The sequence below is a fragment of the Pavona decussata genome, unplaced genomic scaffold (assembly GCF_977016875.1).
Source record: "Pavona decussata unplaced genomic scaffold, jaPavDecu1.1 SCAFFOLD_214, whole genome shotgun sequence".
In the NCBI taxonomy this organism is placed as follows: domain Eukaryota; kingdom Metazoa; phylum Cnidaria; class Anthozoa; order Scleractinia; family Agariciidae; genus Pavona; species Pavona decussata.
In genome coordinates this window covers 2,048,517-2,067,748 of record NW_028145619.1, presented here as the reverse complement: position 1 = coordinate 2,067,748, position 19,232 = coordinate 2,048,517, and the positions used below count along the sequence as shown (strand labels likewise).

Sequence of the window (19,232 nt, the reverse complement as noted above, 5' to 3'; positions counted from 1 at the left end):
CTTTTATTGAAATTACATAACCAGAATAGAAAACGGGAGTCAGGCCATGTGTGTGGTCTTACGTTATCATAATGATATAGTTCTAGAACAAAAACATTTGAAGAATGCTTGAAAGGTACACAAGCAACTGTGTTCGTCTCTTTAAATAAGGAAAGCGTGCTCTTATTCTGTTCGCCCATTAAATTAGTCGTCCCTTAGCACCCCATTGCAAAATCAAAAGTCGATATATGAAAGTATTCTTGGTTTTGGTTGGGGGATAGTGTGGGGGTGGGGAAGGGGGGGCGGGCGGGGGGGGTCTCATGTGTCACCTAACTTCAAGTAAGACCACAGAAATGAACTATTTGGGTCTGAAATAGGGTTAGGTTTCGAGAATCGAGCCTCACACACCAACCAGCAATACTGAGGAGTATCCCCGGATCCACTATATTTTCCAAAAGGAATCTTCAACTCTTCTGTGACATCTGCGTGTCCCGTTGTATTTCACGATCGCTCTGAATACGCCTTACTATGTGTTTTATTACTCGCGTCTTTGGAAAATTGTTTAGTCGACTTGACACAAGCGAAGATCACGGTATTGCAACGTTTTCTGAAGCATGACAAGTACTCAATCTGTTGCTATAGTGACTAACACGTCTCTATTTTTAAAATACAGTCGAACCTGTATATATCGGCCACCCTCGGGACTTGAGGAACTGGCCGCTTAATACAGACAGCCGCTTAATTCAGGATCACTAAAAATACTCACTGGGCGTTGTCTAATGTCAGTATTAATGGCGTATCATACAAAAACAGTTCATGCAAGGAAACAATAGGACAATCAACACTCTTTCAAGCGACCAATCCTTTAAACAAAGTTCAGTGCCAACTTGTTACTTAACGGTATAATATACGTAACATTGTGTAAAAGTACTATGCAATAAATTGTCCTCTACTCTTCTACGGTATACAGTGCTCTATTTCTATGACTTACAGTTCACAACAAAATATCTCATTCAGTCATTTCATAGTTGTTACTCTCAATGTTCAATGTCACATGGCTGAAGAACAAGCTAATTAAAGAGGAATTTCTTGCTAAAGAGTGAACCATATTCAAAACAAATTTCTTTTAGCGTTCGTGATATGTTACTGTACTTCGGCACATTGTGGACATCTGAAAAGCGTTAACGATATTAAACGGCCGAGTGTCAGCTTACAGTAGCTTTGTACATGTTATTTCTTTATAGTGATGCTGGATCGCATTTTAAACACAATAAAATACCGCATAAAATAACATAAACTGTAAATGTAACTGTAAACTGTAATTAATTCTTGTAAATTAGTCTTCTCACTACCCGCCTAGATTAGCTCTAGCTTTTTGCGGGTTAGTGTTGTCTTTGAATTTTATGTTGAACATTTTTCTTTTGAATAAACCTGAACTTGAACTTGAACTACTCCGGCTCCCTCGCAGACGTCCTTAGGGGTTCGTCATGCGTTTTCTCCCCCACGAAACGCGTGACAAACCCCTAAGGACGTCTGTGTGGGAGGCTACTTGAACTATGGCTTAGTTTTTATTCAAGGGTGGCCGCTTAATACAGGTAAAAATAACAAAGAAAGACAAACATGGGACTGCTACAGGGTGGCCGCGGCCGCTTAATAGAGGTGGCCGCCTAATACAGGTAACAAATGCAGCGTTTATATGAGCGAACAATCGGGACTTTGAAAACTGGCCACTTAATAGAGAGTGGCCGTTTAATACAGGGCCGTTATACACAGGTTCGACTGTACAACACGCTCACGTCATTACTTCCTGCGGCATCACACCACGCGTTTTTCACGCGCACGTCAAAATGAGCTAAGTAGAAAGTGCGTCATTGCGTACCAGAAGAAAGTGTCGGTGGAAGGATGTCTCTTTATCCCTCAAACCATCATATTGACCCATATTATTTAAGATGAATTGAACTGTTTTTTTTCTTCTTCTATCCTTTATCAAATCTAATACCTTGTTTATGACGCTTAGCCCTATCTAGACCGGCTAGATCAGGGGAAGAGGGCCGGGGGTGGGGGCGGATTCTTGTTGGAAGAATCTTCCTCGCATTCTCGTCTTACTTGACTGGCATCTTATGTTAATTTTAAAACAATCATTTGCGCAGGCGGCCACTCTGCTCGACAGAAATTAAGACATGATCATGTTGTTTCTGGTTTATTGAAAATTGCGAAATACAAAAGAAGTAAATCCAGTATTTCGAAAGGTATGGCCTGTCGTCTATAAGGGGTATTATGAAAACTGACCAATTATGGGGTCGATTTCTTGACCATTCTTCGCATGCCAACCCTGACCCGCCATTCGTAGCAGTTAAATGGTCGATTTAGGTTTATTTATTGTCATCAATCGACAGTCCTAGCTTCCCTTTCATAAACGTTGTTGCGATCTCTGTGTATTCGATTCAGATTTAGAGCAAACACATCTAAAGATGCTTAAAGGACAAGCCATAGGTAACCGGAAGTCAGGTCTCTGATGCGCATCGGCCGTTACGTTATCATAAGCAACTTCCGGTATGAAGTCAAGTGGCGCAATGGAAGGGTAACAAAACAATATCACGCTATCTTCTTTATGACTAAAATTATTTAATTAGCTCAATCGTGCCTGGATGAAAGGTTCAAAAAACTGCGAGGCGTACAATGGGAATAAATAGGGCCGATTAAGCCTTTATGGCTTTCTTGTTTTTATGTAGGAGTGTCACTGAGTACATATACTATCTAGCTGTATCTAGTATATAAAGTAAAATACGATAAGATGTGCAAGTGCTATCCGTCGACGTTTTTTGGTTGTTGCCGTTTTATTTTTCACTTAAAAATATCAAACATAGGGAGTTTCCGCTTTTAACAGATAGACGCCAAGAAAACACTGGAGTCCATTAATTGAGAAAATTCTGGAACTTTCCACTCCAAGTTGTTGAATTAAAAACTATTACAACAACCTTCTTCAATTCTTAACGCAGGTTAAATCTACTTTCGCTCCGCGTCAAATTTCCGCCAGTTTGCTAATGGGAAGGTCATTTTCTCCACGAAGGTTCCAAGTTCCATAAGAGTACCAGATATGGCCTCTTCAAACGAATATACCAATGAACAGCTAAACTACTTCAGAATTTGCCATGTAACCTCTAATATACTAGCTGAGGGTCTGAGAACAAATTTTAAACAGGAATGGGACAAACAGTACAAAGGCAACAATGGGAGAATGGAAAGATGAGCCTAGGAATGGACTGGACTTTTACAACGGGGAGTCTCTTCGAAACCGAAGAAAAAATGCACATCTCCTGGCCACCATGACGAATAAAGATAGATCTGAATGGGATTGCACAATGCTGTTTTACGTTATCCTTTACTCTAATTGTGTTGGGCACGGTATTAACGCAACAGTCAGGACAAATGTAGATGATCTTAGAAAATTTAGGAACGAAGTATTTGTTCACACGCTCCGAGACAATATCTCCGATGCAGACTTTCACAAACCACCAGCAACGTTTGCGGTGCTTTTCAAGCGCTTGGTCTCAATACTGTAAAAATTCAAGACAACGTTTCTTACGGAAGAGTTAAGAGATGTGCTGAAACAAGTTGATAACCTTAAACATCAACTTCAAGATAGGGAAGATCAGCGACAGGTCCTAGAAGAAGGGGTGGCGAATGGTCCTTCAAAAACTCTGGGTCTCGCAAAATTTTTGTCGAATTTCACGGTTCTCGCAGTCTCGTATTTTTAGCGGCTATGTGCGTCTCGCAGTCTCGATTTTTATACGAAGGTGTCTCGGAGTCTCGATGTTTTGCAAGGCTAAGGATCTCGGAGTCTCGATTGGTTTTTTTAGTAGTTAGATATTTGGGTGTATAAGCACACTTTTGAAAATTTCGCTGAATTCATACCTGATTCAACAATGAACTCAAAAAACGTAAATCCTCGGTTTTTCAAAAACCTAAATTTTTATCCTCGGTTTCTCAAAAACCTAAATTTAGGTTTTTCAAAAAATGACACCAAACTGATCCCCAACTCACAAACAATCATCGATTAAATCCAACCAACTCATCAATCGCTGATTTGAATGATGAATACAATATTTTTGAACACCAATTTGGATAAAAAAATAATCATTATGGTTGTTGTGTGACTGGATGCCGTTACTGTCACGCGTGACGTTGTGTGACTTGTCACGAAAATGGACAAAACCCTAGACGTGGGGTGCTCGGTTGGCTGTTTACTTGCCTAGCCCCTGCTAGGTCTTTTCCCCGCCGCTGGACAAAGGCGGCTGTCCCTTCCCAGTTTACCTCTGGGACAGAGGTTGAGTTCGGGAAAGAACTCTGAGCACCCCGCTGTAAACCAGTAGGGCCTGAGCGGGCTCACCCTGGAGGTACCGTCTACTGGAAGACATCCCACACTACTCAGTAATTCACCATCTGCACAAGCCGTCAAACAGGTTTCAGTCAGGGGCCAACTGACACCACCCTAAAGCTTCACCAGAGTTTGTGAACTAATGTAACAATGGCCTGATTACCTATATATTACACTCAGTTCTGAAATTTTTACACTTGTGGTGCTATTTTTCTGTATATTGCGTAATATTGCTTGATTTGGATTAACACGCATGCGCTTTCATGCAAGTACACGATGACACAACCCAAAGGGGACTGGACACTAGTTTGTTAATACACGTGTCGGCCATTTTGTCGCCATTTTGTGTTTTGATGTTTATCGTTCATGTTTTGGGATATATTGGACATTTGTTTCTCCACTTTCATCGTTCTGATGTTTGTAGACGCTTTTTGAGGTAAGAATATCATTTATCTTGCACACAACAATAGATTTTTTTATTGGATCGACTCGCTATCGAATATTCGTGAGGCCGTGAAATGAGCTTATTTATTTTTGCACAGCAACTAAATCCTTGATTGGGATCCAAGAGTTGAAGGCATCATTGTATCCTTTCCACTTTACCAAAGCTTGTTTCTTCTTGTAATCTCTCCTGATGACTTTATCGATTCTGAGTATCTCCTGTTTAGCTTTCAATAATTCTGGTTCATAAAAGCTCCCTTTAATATGTTCATCGTTTAGATCTTTCAGTTTATAAGTGATTGGTGTAGTGTATTGAATTTTATCGATAATGAAGACCTCTTCTGTCCACTTTTCTGTATAACCTCGATCAAACAGCTTTCTTTTATACTTTGATATTCTAACCTTATCACCAACTTTAAATTTTGCTTGTGATGACAATTGCTTCAAATTGCCATAAAGATTGAAGTGAACAGTTCCTTCATTCTTTTTCTTAGATGCTTCTGTCGGTGTCATTTTTATTGAACTGTGTTTAGTGTTATTATACTGATTCAATATTTTAGGCAAAATATCCAGATACATTGTATTGCCTTGAGCAGTGAATCGTTTCCACATTTTATTTTTAATCGTCCGGTTCCACCTTTCCACCACTGATGACTTTTCTTCATTTTCAGTCGAATACAGTGTAATGTTATGTTTATTGAGCAAGTCTTTGAAATGTTTGTTGTAGAACTCTGAGCCTTTATCAGTCCACAGATACTTTGGTTTTCGACCCTCTTTGAATATGCTTTGAAATGCTTTAGTTATGGTCTCACCTTTTTTATCTTTTAATGGGACAATCCAACCGTATTTACTGAAAACATCTATAGTCATGAGAAGATACCTATTACCTTTATTCCATTTACTGAATTGTTGCATTTCAACAAGGTCAGCAGCCCATATTTCATCAATATTATTTACAATAACACGCCGCCGAGTAAAGTTACGCCTTATGGGTTTATGCAGCTCATTAGCTAATTTTTCTTGCCAGTTTTCCTCTTTACCCGACGGCTTTTGACGTTTTTTGGAACCCCAAGACCCAGTTTCTGTTTTGTATTTATTGCATTTCTTGCCAACCAATGTCCCCATTGTCGTTCGGAATATGGAACAGCATCCAATGATTTAACCATCTTTTTATCAGCTTTGTTTTTACATTTTTTGTCATCTTTGCAGACTGAATAATCAACATCATGTTGCATGGCTATTGCATCTGTTTTGCCTGTTGGTTTATCATATATTTCCAATATTTGTCCAGTTTTTGGATCCCACTTGACTTGATTTTCGAGATCATTATATGGCCCAGTATATTTATGACCAGGCACTACCCAACCAGCTTTTGGGCGCGGTAATTTACCAATCATTTTGTGTATATCAATTGAACCACCGCTTTTGGGTCGTCCTTTGATTCCCTTTTCATACTCATCCCAATTTGGTGGGTGCCAACCAATTGAATCATAGCTTGAACAACTTGGTGTATTGTGATATTTTTTCCAATCTTTACCACACTATCACAAGGATAATCTTTGTATTTTTCTAATGTCTTTTTCCCAGCCTTGCCAGACCAAAATTGACTCGACAATATGCCAGTATCTGTGCTAAATGCACTTTTAGCAATGTCTCTAGATTTGTATCTATCAAAGACTTCCTTTGTTGATGGAATTAATGTTCCAACAACATCCATCGACTTCGATGCAACCTTACCTGGTGTACCGAGTTGTTCCAAAATTGTATTCAAATTACCACCGTCAAGTTCTTTTCGGTCAGTTTTGTACCTTCTTTTTGGTCTTACTTTGGTTGATAATTTATCAAACATCTCTGATCCAGTCTTTTGAACAAAAGGTGTTGCTTTAGAGATAGCATAATCAATAGCTTTCTTCTTCAATTTGGGGTTTCTAAGAGCTTCAGACCCATAATATCGACCCATTTCAACTGCTTTCTTTCCCATCCATGGTAATGCATGTTGAATTAACATATCAGCACCAGTTGATGCTAAAGTATCCATTATGCCCGCCCCTTCGAACGGGCTATTTAGTTTCCCTGTTTTTTAACAAATTTGGTTTTAGTTATACCACATTCAGCACATGTACAGAAGAACATGAGCCGACCATTTTTGGCTTGCTTGTAACCTGAAGGCTGAATACATTCAGTTTGTTTCTTTTGTTTAACACAATATGATTTGACCATTTTATATCACTATATTAGATTAATTATCATCAGAGTCAGACTCATAATCCGTCTCATAATCCTCTGACTCAGAATCTGTTACCAATGTACACCATAAACATAATTTTCCTGAAAATTCTGTGTATTCATCACATTCTTCACAATATCTTATATCAACCATTATACAAATTAATTAGATAATTTTCTAAAATATTGGATTATAAAATTATGATTGACACTTTGATTGTTCATGTCAAAATGTGCATTGTGGATTGTTTTCAATATACTTGTACCCTTTTGTCTCTCAAATAAATAATACAAACACCAATAGCCACATAATACTGAATCTCTTTCCTGGATTTCATCACCTGAATACATTAATCGTTTGCCACTTGTTGACATAAATTGCATAATTTCTTTTGGCATAATTAACCCAAAACTATCAAAATATTCTACATATTTGTCTCCGTTTCGATACGCAACCCAATGTGTACCTGGTCCAATCTGTGAATCCAGGTTAATGATACCAACTTCATCTTTTTTCATCTTTTGTGGTAGATTATCTCTGCTGTAAATGCCTCTGAAGTGTTTTATTTTGAGTTTTTTGACCCAATCAATGAGTTCAAAGTTACTGAGTGGTTTATTTATGAATTTCACAGAATGTCTCCGATTAACGGAATCCCCTTGAATGGACTGTTTTTGCCTAATAACAGACCTTTTCCTTTTTTGGTTTTTTTTTTACCTTTACCATATTGATCCCATGTACCGAAAAATGGAGGCGGCCTATAATTAACTGGTAGGACCAAACCACCATCTTTTTTGGTTGTGTTTGGAACAAAAACTGGGACCGATCTTCTGGATCTACTTCTATCCACCTGTAACCCTCTACCCATTAATGCATTCAAAACCATTGGAATGCCAATTGAAGCCAATAATGTCCCCAAAAAACCTCCTGATTGTGTCTTAGTTGGTTTAATTACAATCTGTCCACCAGTATGTATTGCATTGACAATTTGCTTCTTTTGTGCTTCAGTGAGCCAATCTTTGTATTTTATTAATTGATCAATTTTGTTTTGAGGAATGAGGAAACCACCAACTTGTCCTCTACCAAATATTTTATTGACTCCCACATTTGCAAGCCCAGAAAGTGCTCCAGTAGCTAATGGTCCAACTGCTTTTGCTGCCATTGGTAGTAATTTTGTGCAAATTTTGAATAATGATGACCAAAGACTGCCTCCTTGTTGTACAGCTTTTCGTATCTGTGTTTTGCTTATTTTAATATCTGCTCCAGTTTTGTTTTGCATTGCCTTTTTCAGCCTATTTATTTGTGTTATGGTTAACATCAGCTGATCCGGTCCAGTTAATTCAGAATTTGATAATCTTATTGTTATTGCTGAATTGTTTTTTAATGCTTTTGCTAGTTTATCTTTTTGCCCAATTGATAGTTTTACTCCGTGTGAATGATAAGTTGTCATATCTTTTATATAACTAACGTTACATTAAAAATTTATTCCATTTATCGAAACAATATTTTACCATCTTTTTGGATGAGTTCAGCGTCTTGTTCATATAATGTCAATGCATAAACTGAATATGCAGTTGCAGTTGTGCCAGATAATTCATAGTGGAATGTCAGCTTTGTGGTACCATCTTTGATATCCATTTTTTGTTTTGTTAAATCGAAATACAAGAATGGGAATAGTGTTTTGAAGTTATTGATATTCAACAAAGTCCCCTGACTGTATTCATTATTTGCATGCACATATTTGAGGACATCTCTGTAAACTCGAGTCAAATCAGCCTCTGGAGTGTAATGTACATCAGGATATTCATTGCCATTAGCCACAGATAAATGACAATTTAGCAATGTTCTGGGATCTGTTGATACACTAAATGTATTGTACAAAAATGGATTTACTGTTTGTGCAGTAAGATTTGCATCATTGATAATGAAAACAAACACATGTCTTGGCTTTGAAATCCCACTTGTTATCTGAAAATGGCCACTTCTTTGTGTTGAAGAATTACTTCTCTCAATATTTTCTCGCAAAGAAACCCATTTATGTGGCTTCAAAAACTGACTCATATACAGTGATTGCCCCTCTGAATTGAAAGTGATTCGTGGCACAATCAACTCCATTCTGGTAATAATTACACGACAATCAGCCCCAGCTTGCCATATTAGAATAGTATCAGATTCAATCTGCAAATTTATTTCCAATCTTGTTGATGGTAATAACTCATCCATCAATGATTCAAAGAATGAGTATCGATTCAATGGTATTTCTGTATTGACAACCACTGATAGACCCAAAAGTGCTTTTCTAGTGGCAAATCCTTTATTGTAGTTGTCTTCAGCCGATCGTTCTTAAGCATGTCGGTTTGTATCCAGATAGAAAAACTCATTGGTTGCAGTTGATTGAGCATATACTGGACTATATTCCAATAGATTCTTAATATTTACACAATGATTTGCATCATTACAATCATATACCATTTTACCATTCAATCTTACATCGAAATCATGTATAAGACTGTGTGAACCATTTACAATACCATTATGGTCTTCAGCTGCTATATTTCCATTTTGCATTGTTTGGACTTTAAAACCAACTGATATTCTTGCATTATACCAATCAAATGGTGTTACTTCTCCTGTGTTGTCAACAACAAAACGATAACCATCTTTCTTTTGTGACCTATTATTTCCTGGATTACCAGTATTCAATGGTGTCTCCAATTGGAAGAAGACATCTTCATATCTCTCAATGTATTTTGGATTTCTGAATGATTTCATTTATACAGATATGTTACATTTTCTCTTTCTCTTTTCTCTTTCTTTTTTTTTATTATTTTCATTTTCTCCTTCTTTTGAGTTTTCCACCGGATATCATCTGATTGACTCTCTCAGCTATTTGAAAATCAGTCAGTGGCTGCTCCATTTTTGGTTGGCTCATTGTCACTGATTTTGTTTTGGAAGGTTGTTTTTTGCTCAATAATTGAATTATTTTATCACCTGCTTTATTACCAGCAAACTCACCAGTTTTGGTGACTGCTTTTTCAGCTGCAGTTTTGGCTCCTTTCTTAGCTAATTCTTTTGCTGTTTTTCCGAAAAGTTTTGATCCAACTGATCTGAAAACATCCATAATTCCTTCACCATGGATATGTTTCATCGCATAACGACCCAATTCTGGGTCAAAACGTGGCTTAAATTCACTTTGTCGTACCATATATTGATATATTATATTAAACTAGACCTGAGAATCAAGCTCATGAACCAGTCAATGCCATTCAAGTCAATTGGCCGACCCAAAGCGTCAGTCACTGTTATCCCCATTTCTGAAATAATTGACTTGGAAACTGGGCTGAATAATGCTCTTTTTGGCTCAAAAGTAAAGGTATAACTCCTTGTTAAATTGTCAGTGGGTATCATTATCAGTGTATTTGTGAATCGTCCATCACTGAGGCTATCAGTTATTATATCACAATTAATGTTCAAAACGTCAATATCATTGGTAATATTTGGCAATTTTGTCCCATGTTCAGTTTGGTTAATTAACTTTGGTTCAAATCCAATAAGCGCTCCAAAATTAGAGTTTGTAATATCAAGCTTCCACTGGTTGTCTAGCTCAATGACAACTCTATATGATGAAAGCACAAAATATAGGTTGATGCCCTTGCTGGAAGATGGTTTATCTCCATTTTGAATTATTGATTGAGTGATATAATCATCAAGATCATCATATGAATACATTCCATCAACAAATGTGATTGTCTTCCATTTTGTACCATTATCTGGGCTGTATTTTATTGTATTATTGTTGTATCCTGCATTGACATTATGCCACGAGTATGTCATTGAAACTCGATCAACAGCTAGCTCATGTCTCATTGTTGTGTCAAGCTTCAATGGTGGATCAAATTTGATAATAAAGTCTTCAGGCCGACTTCGACCTATTTTTTGTCGGTTAACAGATGAAATATGTATCGCCCTTTCTTGCATATATCATTACATTATATATTGTTGCAATAAATCAATGAGTTGTTTGTTGTTTATCAAGCCAAGTTGATTCAATTTATGGGCTATTTGTGAAAATTCCTCTTTGACTCCATTATTACCAGCCAAAATGGATCCACCGAGCAATTCCATTCTGTCAATCAAATCATTAGCATCATTGAAATAAACAACACCAGAGCCCAATTTCTTGAATTTTTTGCTGGATTTATGGATTGGAATCTCACTGAGTTGGTTCAATTCATCGAATACCATTTTGGCAATATCGCTGTATTTCTTCTTTGAATTAAATCTCTTGGTCAATAAATCGATTGTATCGAAATCAACCTTTTTGTCCATAACTTTGCGTTTATCTTTTGTTGCCACAAGTCTGAGTTGTCCCATTAATTTTGGAATATCGATCATGAGTCCACCATATTTCCCAGAAGATGATATTTTGTATGCATTTCTCTTTGGTTACGTATAACCATAACCTTTTTTGATGGTTTTCATTCCTTCTGGGATTATTTTAATGCGCCCTCTGTATTTTTGTAATAATTTTATATCTTCATCTATTTTATCAATTTTGTCTTTATTCTTGGTCTTTCCTTGGCCCTTGGATAAAGGACCCTTCTTTGTTCCAAGTTTTTTCAACATTTTGCCAATATTAGCATCGTAATCCTTGATGTCAATATCTCCTTGCATAGAAGCTTGGAGAACAGAACTCGGAGGTGCAAGATCGTATTGCATCAATTTTTGGAACTCATCATCATCAAAACCAGCATCCACATTTGACATTGCTGGTTGATTGGTAGCTTTGCTTCTGGTGATTGTGGTTGTGGTTTTGTTTCTGGTTGGTAAGTTAACATAGCAATGTCTTCCAAACCTGAAGTCAACGCTTTTTGGTTTTTCTCCAATTGTTCAATCAGTTTGTCTTGTTTTTCATCAATTGTTTGTTTTGTTTCCTCTTGAGCTTTAATAATTGGTTTGAAAGTTTCTGATAAACCTTGTTGTCAATCTTGTTTATCATGCTTGTACTCCTTCAATGTATCTCTAACTTGTTTGGTTATTGTTCCAGCCTTAATCTTGGCTTCAGATAATTGTTTTAATCTCTGTAAATCCATTATGTTATTAACTTATATTAACTTTCTCAACTTATATAATGTATTGATATACATGGAAATCCCAAATTATGACAGACATGATAAAAACACTAATTTCAAAAGATTGTATGGTTACATGCCAAGTGACACGTTTCGGATGTTAATATGTGGTAATTCAGGATCTGGAAAGACAAATTTATTGTACCATATGCTGATGAAACCACTTTTGTATTATGATAGAATACATTTATATGCCAAAAATTTGGAGCAACAAAAATACAAGGATATGATTCAAACATTGACTGATATATCAAATAGTGTCGGGTATAATGTCCTTGTTTGTAGCAATGATGATATAATTCCAGTGGAGGAATTAAAGGATGATGATGCCCAGAAGATAGTCATATTTGATGACTTTATTTGTGAAAAAAACCAGAAACCATTGATTGATTATTTCATTCGTGGCAGACACAAAAACTGCTCTGTTATTTATCTGAGCCAATCGTTCTACAAAACACCAAAAGATATTTGACTCAATTGCTCTCATTTCTGTGTCTATGACTTTCCTAGCAGCAATGAAAGAAGTCTGATATCTCGTGAGTTGGGAGTCGACAAGGATAAATACATTAAAGCAACAAACGAGCCATTTTCATTTCTATATGTTGATAAGCCCATGAAAAGAATTAACAGGAATTTTTATGGAACAATATAACCAAATGATATAAATGGGAATATTCAACGAACATAGTTCATCGTCTTCTTTCACAACAGGAGGATTCAGAACGGTTCCTCTTCAAGGAGCCGCTGGGCCTCAAGGAATAGGGTTTAAATTGACCCAAAATGGCAATTATGATATACAAAACAAAAAACTTGTTAATGTTAAACAAGGAGCTGATCCCAATGATGTTGTCACAAAGAGCCAAATACAATTGCTGGATAATGCTCCTGGTAATGTACAAGCTGATAAAGCAGTAATTTACAGCAATACTGGTAGTGTTCATACCAATAGTATCTATCTACGAGACACGCCAGACGGGGCTGGTAGCTCCAATGATGTTCGATTATTGACTGAGCATCAGTCTTATGAAAACATTCATCTTAATATACCAGATTTGAAAAACTTTGATGGCCATGGTGGACGAGCTAAAAGCGAAATAATGGTTACATCAACAGAACAACATATTACTGGACGGAAAACATTTTTTGATATTAGTGTTTTAAAACCTGATAATAACGATCAAGCGGCGAATAAAAAATATGTCGATGATGAGATTAAAAAAATACCATCACCTGATTTGTCTACATATTTGAAAAAAGATGGCACTGTTGAAATGACTGGAAATCTGGATATGGGTAATCAACAAATTACTAATCTTGGAGCCAATATACAAAATACATATGATGTCGTTAATTTAGGTTTCTGTGATACAAAATATTTACAAAAAGTCTCCAATAGTGACCTCGATATGGACAATCATAAAATCAAAGATATGGCTCAACCAGCTGATGATAACGATGCTGTTAATAAACACTACGTTGATCATAACTTTCTCAACAGGTTAACACCCAATGCTCTTGATGGTGAATTAGATATGAGAGGTCATAAAATAATCGTTCTTGGAAATCCTTCCAATCCCAATGATGCTTCCACTAAAGCATATGTTGATACAGAAATAGCCAAAATAAGTGGAAATATTGATTTGAGTGACTATTTAAAAAAAGATGGAAGTGTTGCAATGACTGGAAACCTTGATATGAATAATAAACAAATCAAAGATATGGCTCAACCAACTGATGATAATGATGCTACTACCAAAAAATATTTTGATGACAAATTGGAGCAAAGTCATCTTGTCAGCAACCATAAAACAAATGAATTCAAATATCTTACAGATACCGATGAAAGCAGTTCAGAATATAATATCACAGTGTATGGAATAGCTGCTTTCAATCAATCCCCACATCAGAATAAAAAAGCTTATGATATCACATTGATTAAAGACAGTGGAAGTAATGATTACAGATCAAGGATAGGTTTCAATATTTATACTCTTGCTATTGGAACATACACAATTGTGTTTGAATTCTACCCACCAGAAATGACTAATATTCAATTATCATGTGATGCTTCTGAAGCATACATCCACAAAGCTGTACAGCGTGATTTCACTGCTTATAGCAAGCTATTGGTTCAATTCAATAACAACAGCAAACAAACTCCAAATTACATCTATTTGACGATGCATGGAACAGCTACAGCGACTCCAGTACAATGTCATCTGGTTGTTTATGGGGTAAAAGATTGGTCAGATAGCGTTTATCCAGGAGTTTATGACGGCTTGGACAATGTCATGTTTGAATATAAAAATGGAGATATGCAGATGCAAGTCAATTTGGATATGAATAATAAGATTATTTCTGGTTTAATAAATCCGTTTTATGATTCTGAAGCAATGAATTTGGGTTATTTTACCAACTTATTCAAAACGAAATACACTGGAACTATTGCCAGTGGTGTTTTCCAAAGAACAAATCCAACAAATAATTTTCAAATCGCTGCTGATGGAAATAACTTTTTCAATCTATACTCCGTTGTTTTCCAAAGCAATCAACAAGTTGCAAATGCACAAATTTTGTTAAATGGAGTAAAACAAGGTGAAACAACCAACACTGACACATACCACAGAATAGGAAACATAATAAGTGGAAGCAATACATTTGATTTGCCCAAATCAATGAAATTTGTTAGTATTGATTCTATGTCAATATTGGATAATATTGGAGCAGGAACTGCTGTTAATGGAACTTTTGAATTGAAAGTATTATACTCTGATTTTTTTGAAAGATATCATGCTGACAATAAAAGTTGGTTGTCAAATATTGAAACTTCAAGTGTTGTTAACGGTGACATAAAAAATGGAGTTTTTGAAAATGTACATGGTTACAAATTTGGAACATTAGGCCCGGTTAAAATAAAAAATATTGTAATTAATACAAAAAATCAATACCAAGTTTCTTTTGTCGCCATTGCTAACAGTAAAACTTTATTTTCCCATTTAATACAATTTAATATGAAAATTGGGAGAAATTTTGTAACTACAAATACAACAATCAAACCCATGATAATTCAAATGGGGATTTTTAAAAGAATTTCAGGGTTTACTTCTCCAATTATAAACCAAGAAGTCACAGGAACTTTTGAAATTTATTTATCAACACTATTAATATAATGCCATACATTGAAGATGAAAATGGAAACCATATTCTTGATGAAAATGGAAATAAAATTGAATTTACAGTCACTTATGACAACTTACCAGATGAATTCAAATACAGAGAACCAATACATCTGAATGATGATGGGCACCTGGATACTGAAGACAGACATTTGGTGATAAAAGATGGAGTTAATTCAAATCATGCAATTTCACTCCAACAATTAATTAACAACAATGAGGACATCATCAAACCATATATTGGAACCAAAATCCAACAATCAATGGTGCATTTGGATAATGATGTCAAAGGGTTGTTGGATTCATCAATAAAGAAAACAATAATGCCAAAAGTGGATGAAAAAATAGACACAGCAATCACACTCTGTGCAAATAAACTGAAACAAGATGCATCAAAACCATCTGAAGATGACCCAATGGATGCAATAATGGCAGCAGTTGATAAAAGAATAAATACTTGGTTAACTAATTTCAAAGCTGAGTTGGTTCAAGGTGTTGATCAATATTTGAACAACCAAGTTGCAATGAGAATAGGAAGAAAAAGTGGTACAATACCAAAAACAAATTACACATGGATAAAATTATTGAGTAAAGATGACATTAAAGGAATCAATACATTGCAAGAGATTATTGTGACAAACACATATATCAGGAGAAATGACAGATATCATCATTCCAAATCCGATTTGGTGTCATCATCATTTGATCAATTGGAATTCTTCTTTGATGTGTCATTTGAAAACTATTATTGCTACTTTAACAATCATCCATCTGATTGGACAATGAAGTATTTTGTTGAATATATTAGGATACAATTACCTGACAATAATGATGAATAAAAATATTGTAATCAAATTGTATAATGAAAGAATTGTCAGAATTGCAAGAACACATTCGAACATCGATGATAGATTTTCACCGTAAATTGAGTCTTCCAATATTACCCAAACAGGAATGCAAGATAAAAAGTATCGTAATATTCACATATTTGCATAAAAAATATTACAACACAGGTTTACCTGATGAAGTTTACAAAGAGTTAATTCATGATGGAATTGGATTAATTGGACCTGGAGATGGATGTTTAACAGCTATTCTCCATCGATTATTTGGTTGGCAACCATAAACTATATATCAGATCACATGGAATATTACATGATGCCTATGGTCAATTTTACAACAAATATCATCGTGACAAAGGATACATGTACACCATTAATGAGAAAAAAACATATCCTTGGATGAAAAAATGCATGTTTTTGGGTCAAATAACTGGTCTCTATTATTGCATCAAAAATAAGATAACCATATAATATATGCAAAACAATTCAAAACAAAAGAAGAAATTAATAATTGATTTCAATCATATTTTAAATCGATTATCAAATGAAGAAATTGATGAATTGAAAGCTTATTACATGTCATATCACAAAAAGATGTGGATGTACAAAAGTGCATACAAAAAATGGGAGTTTGCTGGTAATATTTCATCCATTGTGTTTGCAACTGGTGGCATTGCATCATCAGTTGCAACCAGTGGAGCTTCATTATTGGCAATATCATCAGTTTCTGTCGTAATTCAAGCTTATATGAAACATAAAAATATTGAAATAAGGTTGTATCAATGCCAATATGCTTTTCAAACTTACGGACATTTATTAAATGAAATAAAAGAAATAATGAGAAATGGACATTTTGATAGAGATGATTTGACAAACAAGCTTACTCAAAATGATGATTTCATTTTGGATAATTCGCCGATTGTCGATAAATGGGGTGACAAATATGATAAAAAATATCAGATATTCACTTATGTTTGATTAATAATGTGCATGATTTTGGGGCCAATAATATTCATAATTTTATCCCAATAAACATTGTATAATTTCATTGTTTTTTTGGATTTTGTCAAGTCAATTTGGGAAGAATCAATTTTCATAAATTGCAATATTCTATGCAAAAGATATTTCAAACTGATTATTCTCTTTCGTTTGCCATTGATTTGTGGCAGTATTTTGTTTATTTCAACGAATATTTTATGAATTTTGAAATTGGTTGAACAACTGATTTCAACTTTGTTTTTCAAAATAATTTGATCTAATGTATGCGACAAATGGTATTTTCTATTATACACTGTTTTCTTGTATATTTTGAACAAATTGGCATGAAAATTGATGTATTCTGTTTTGAAATCTTCACCAACAACTTGTCCACAATAAACGCAAGTCAATTGACCAGAGATATCTCGAATGTTTTGATTTTCACAACAATATGGCATATTTGATGTTTTATTGGATGATTCTTTGTGATAGTTGCAAAAGAAGCAATAATCATAGCAATGCAGGGATTGACAGACAGATGAATCCACCTGCATGGAATCATCTTTGATGGGGATTGGCATGTGTCTGGCACCCATCGTACCATTCTTGTTATTTGTTTTATGGGGCATACACCCAACAAAACATTCGAAAATTGATTAAAAAAAAGTCGAAAATTGATAAAAATACAAAAATGAAATTGAATGAAAATCGAAAACCAAGTTTTTACACAAAGTTTGTGGCACAAGTTTTGTCACAAATTTTGTTTACAAACGAAAGTGTCCATAAGCATATGAATCAAGACCATTCGGATGTAAATATCGTTTATCATCGAAACATGACAAGGATGTTTTATTGATGACAAAGCTTCCAAGTTCATGGTTATTACTTCTGATTGTTTTCATTTGATGATGCAATTGTTTCTCATTGAAAAGAACATCTTTGTAATCAGAATGTTGAATTTCTTTTTTGATGACATTCTTTTTGATTCCTTCAGCCGTTTTGCCACCTTGTTCGTGTCCTAACGAATTATTGTCTTTGATGTATGAGTACATTTTGGATCTCAATCCAACAAATTCAGTGATGGGGATTCCAGGAGCTTCATCTTTGAACTTACCAATGACTTTCTTATTTGTGGCATCAAAGAATTGATGATTGGATGGATAATCTGAATTATCAAACATTTCTTTTTTATTCCAAAAATCTTGATACACATCTTCGGCTTCAATTTCATATGTCAAACTATCAGTATCCGTGAACAATAATTTGGCTTTGTTACCATATTTGTTTTTAACGAAATTGTAATGGAAGTCATACATTAGAGTTTTACTCAAATCAAGGATACACATACCAACATGTGCTGGTCGATTGAGAGTCAATGATTCCTTGATTTTGTGGACTGCAATCAAGTTTTCATGAAAGATTTTGCTATTGATGAATGTTGGTTTGGAAGTCAGTTTCGATAATTGTTTTTCATTGGTAACCAATTTGATATCTTCCCGTTTTCTGATATTCTCCATAGTCTTACCAAACACTGAGTTATTCATCAGTTTGAAGAAATCTTTCTCAAAAGCATTCTTTGCATTAGTTCTTTGACGAGTATTGAAATCAATATATGTCTTCAACCAGGGTGATTGGTCAAATGACAGAACACGGTGAATTTTAGTTAATTTGAGTCCCAATTCACGGTATAATTGTAAGTTTCTATAATGTAATACATATTTTGTTTTGTTTCCCAATGTTGGAATCAGCTTGCTGACTTGTCCACTTTTGATTCCAAATTTTTCTGCAATTCTTTGACAATAATCTGACAGCATATCTTGTGTCACTTTGATTTGTTCAGCGCCACAAGGATAATCATTATGCAGGTCATGTAATTCATGAGGATATTCCAAATCAACTTCCAATAAATATCCAGTTTTGTTTTCTGCGTCAACTGTTTTCCAATTAATATTTTTTATATCGACGCATGTTCTCATTAAACAAAAGGTGCAGTTAAAGCGCGAGCTTTGTTGAAAACACTGTTACTAGCAGATTTCCCAGAAGCGAGAATAACAGACAACTTTGTTGGAATAAATTTGGCCA

The 19,232-nt window shown here is 35.2% G+C and overlaps 1 protein-coding gene across 1 annotated transcript in view; it reads left to right on the top strand.

Moving 5' to 3' along the window:
* Window positions 1-1,540: 1,540 nt before the first annotated feature.
* LOC146460202 (uncharacterized) overlaps window positions 1,541-19,232 on the top strand; it is a 32,490-nt gene continuing 14,798 nt past the window's right edge. Inside the window, exon 1 of the mRNA XM_085088550.1 lies at window positions 1,541-3,656. The gene's annotated coding sequence lies outside the window, so the exon portion shown is untranslated. The remainder of the gene's footprint in view (window positions 3,657-19,232) is intronic.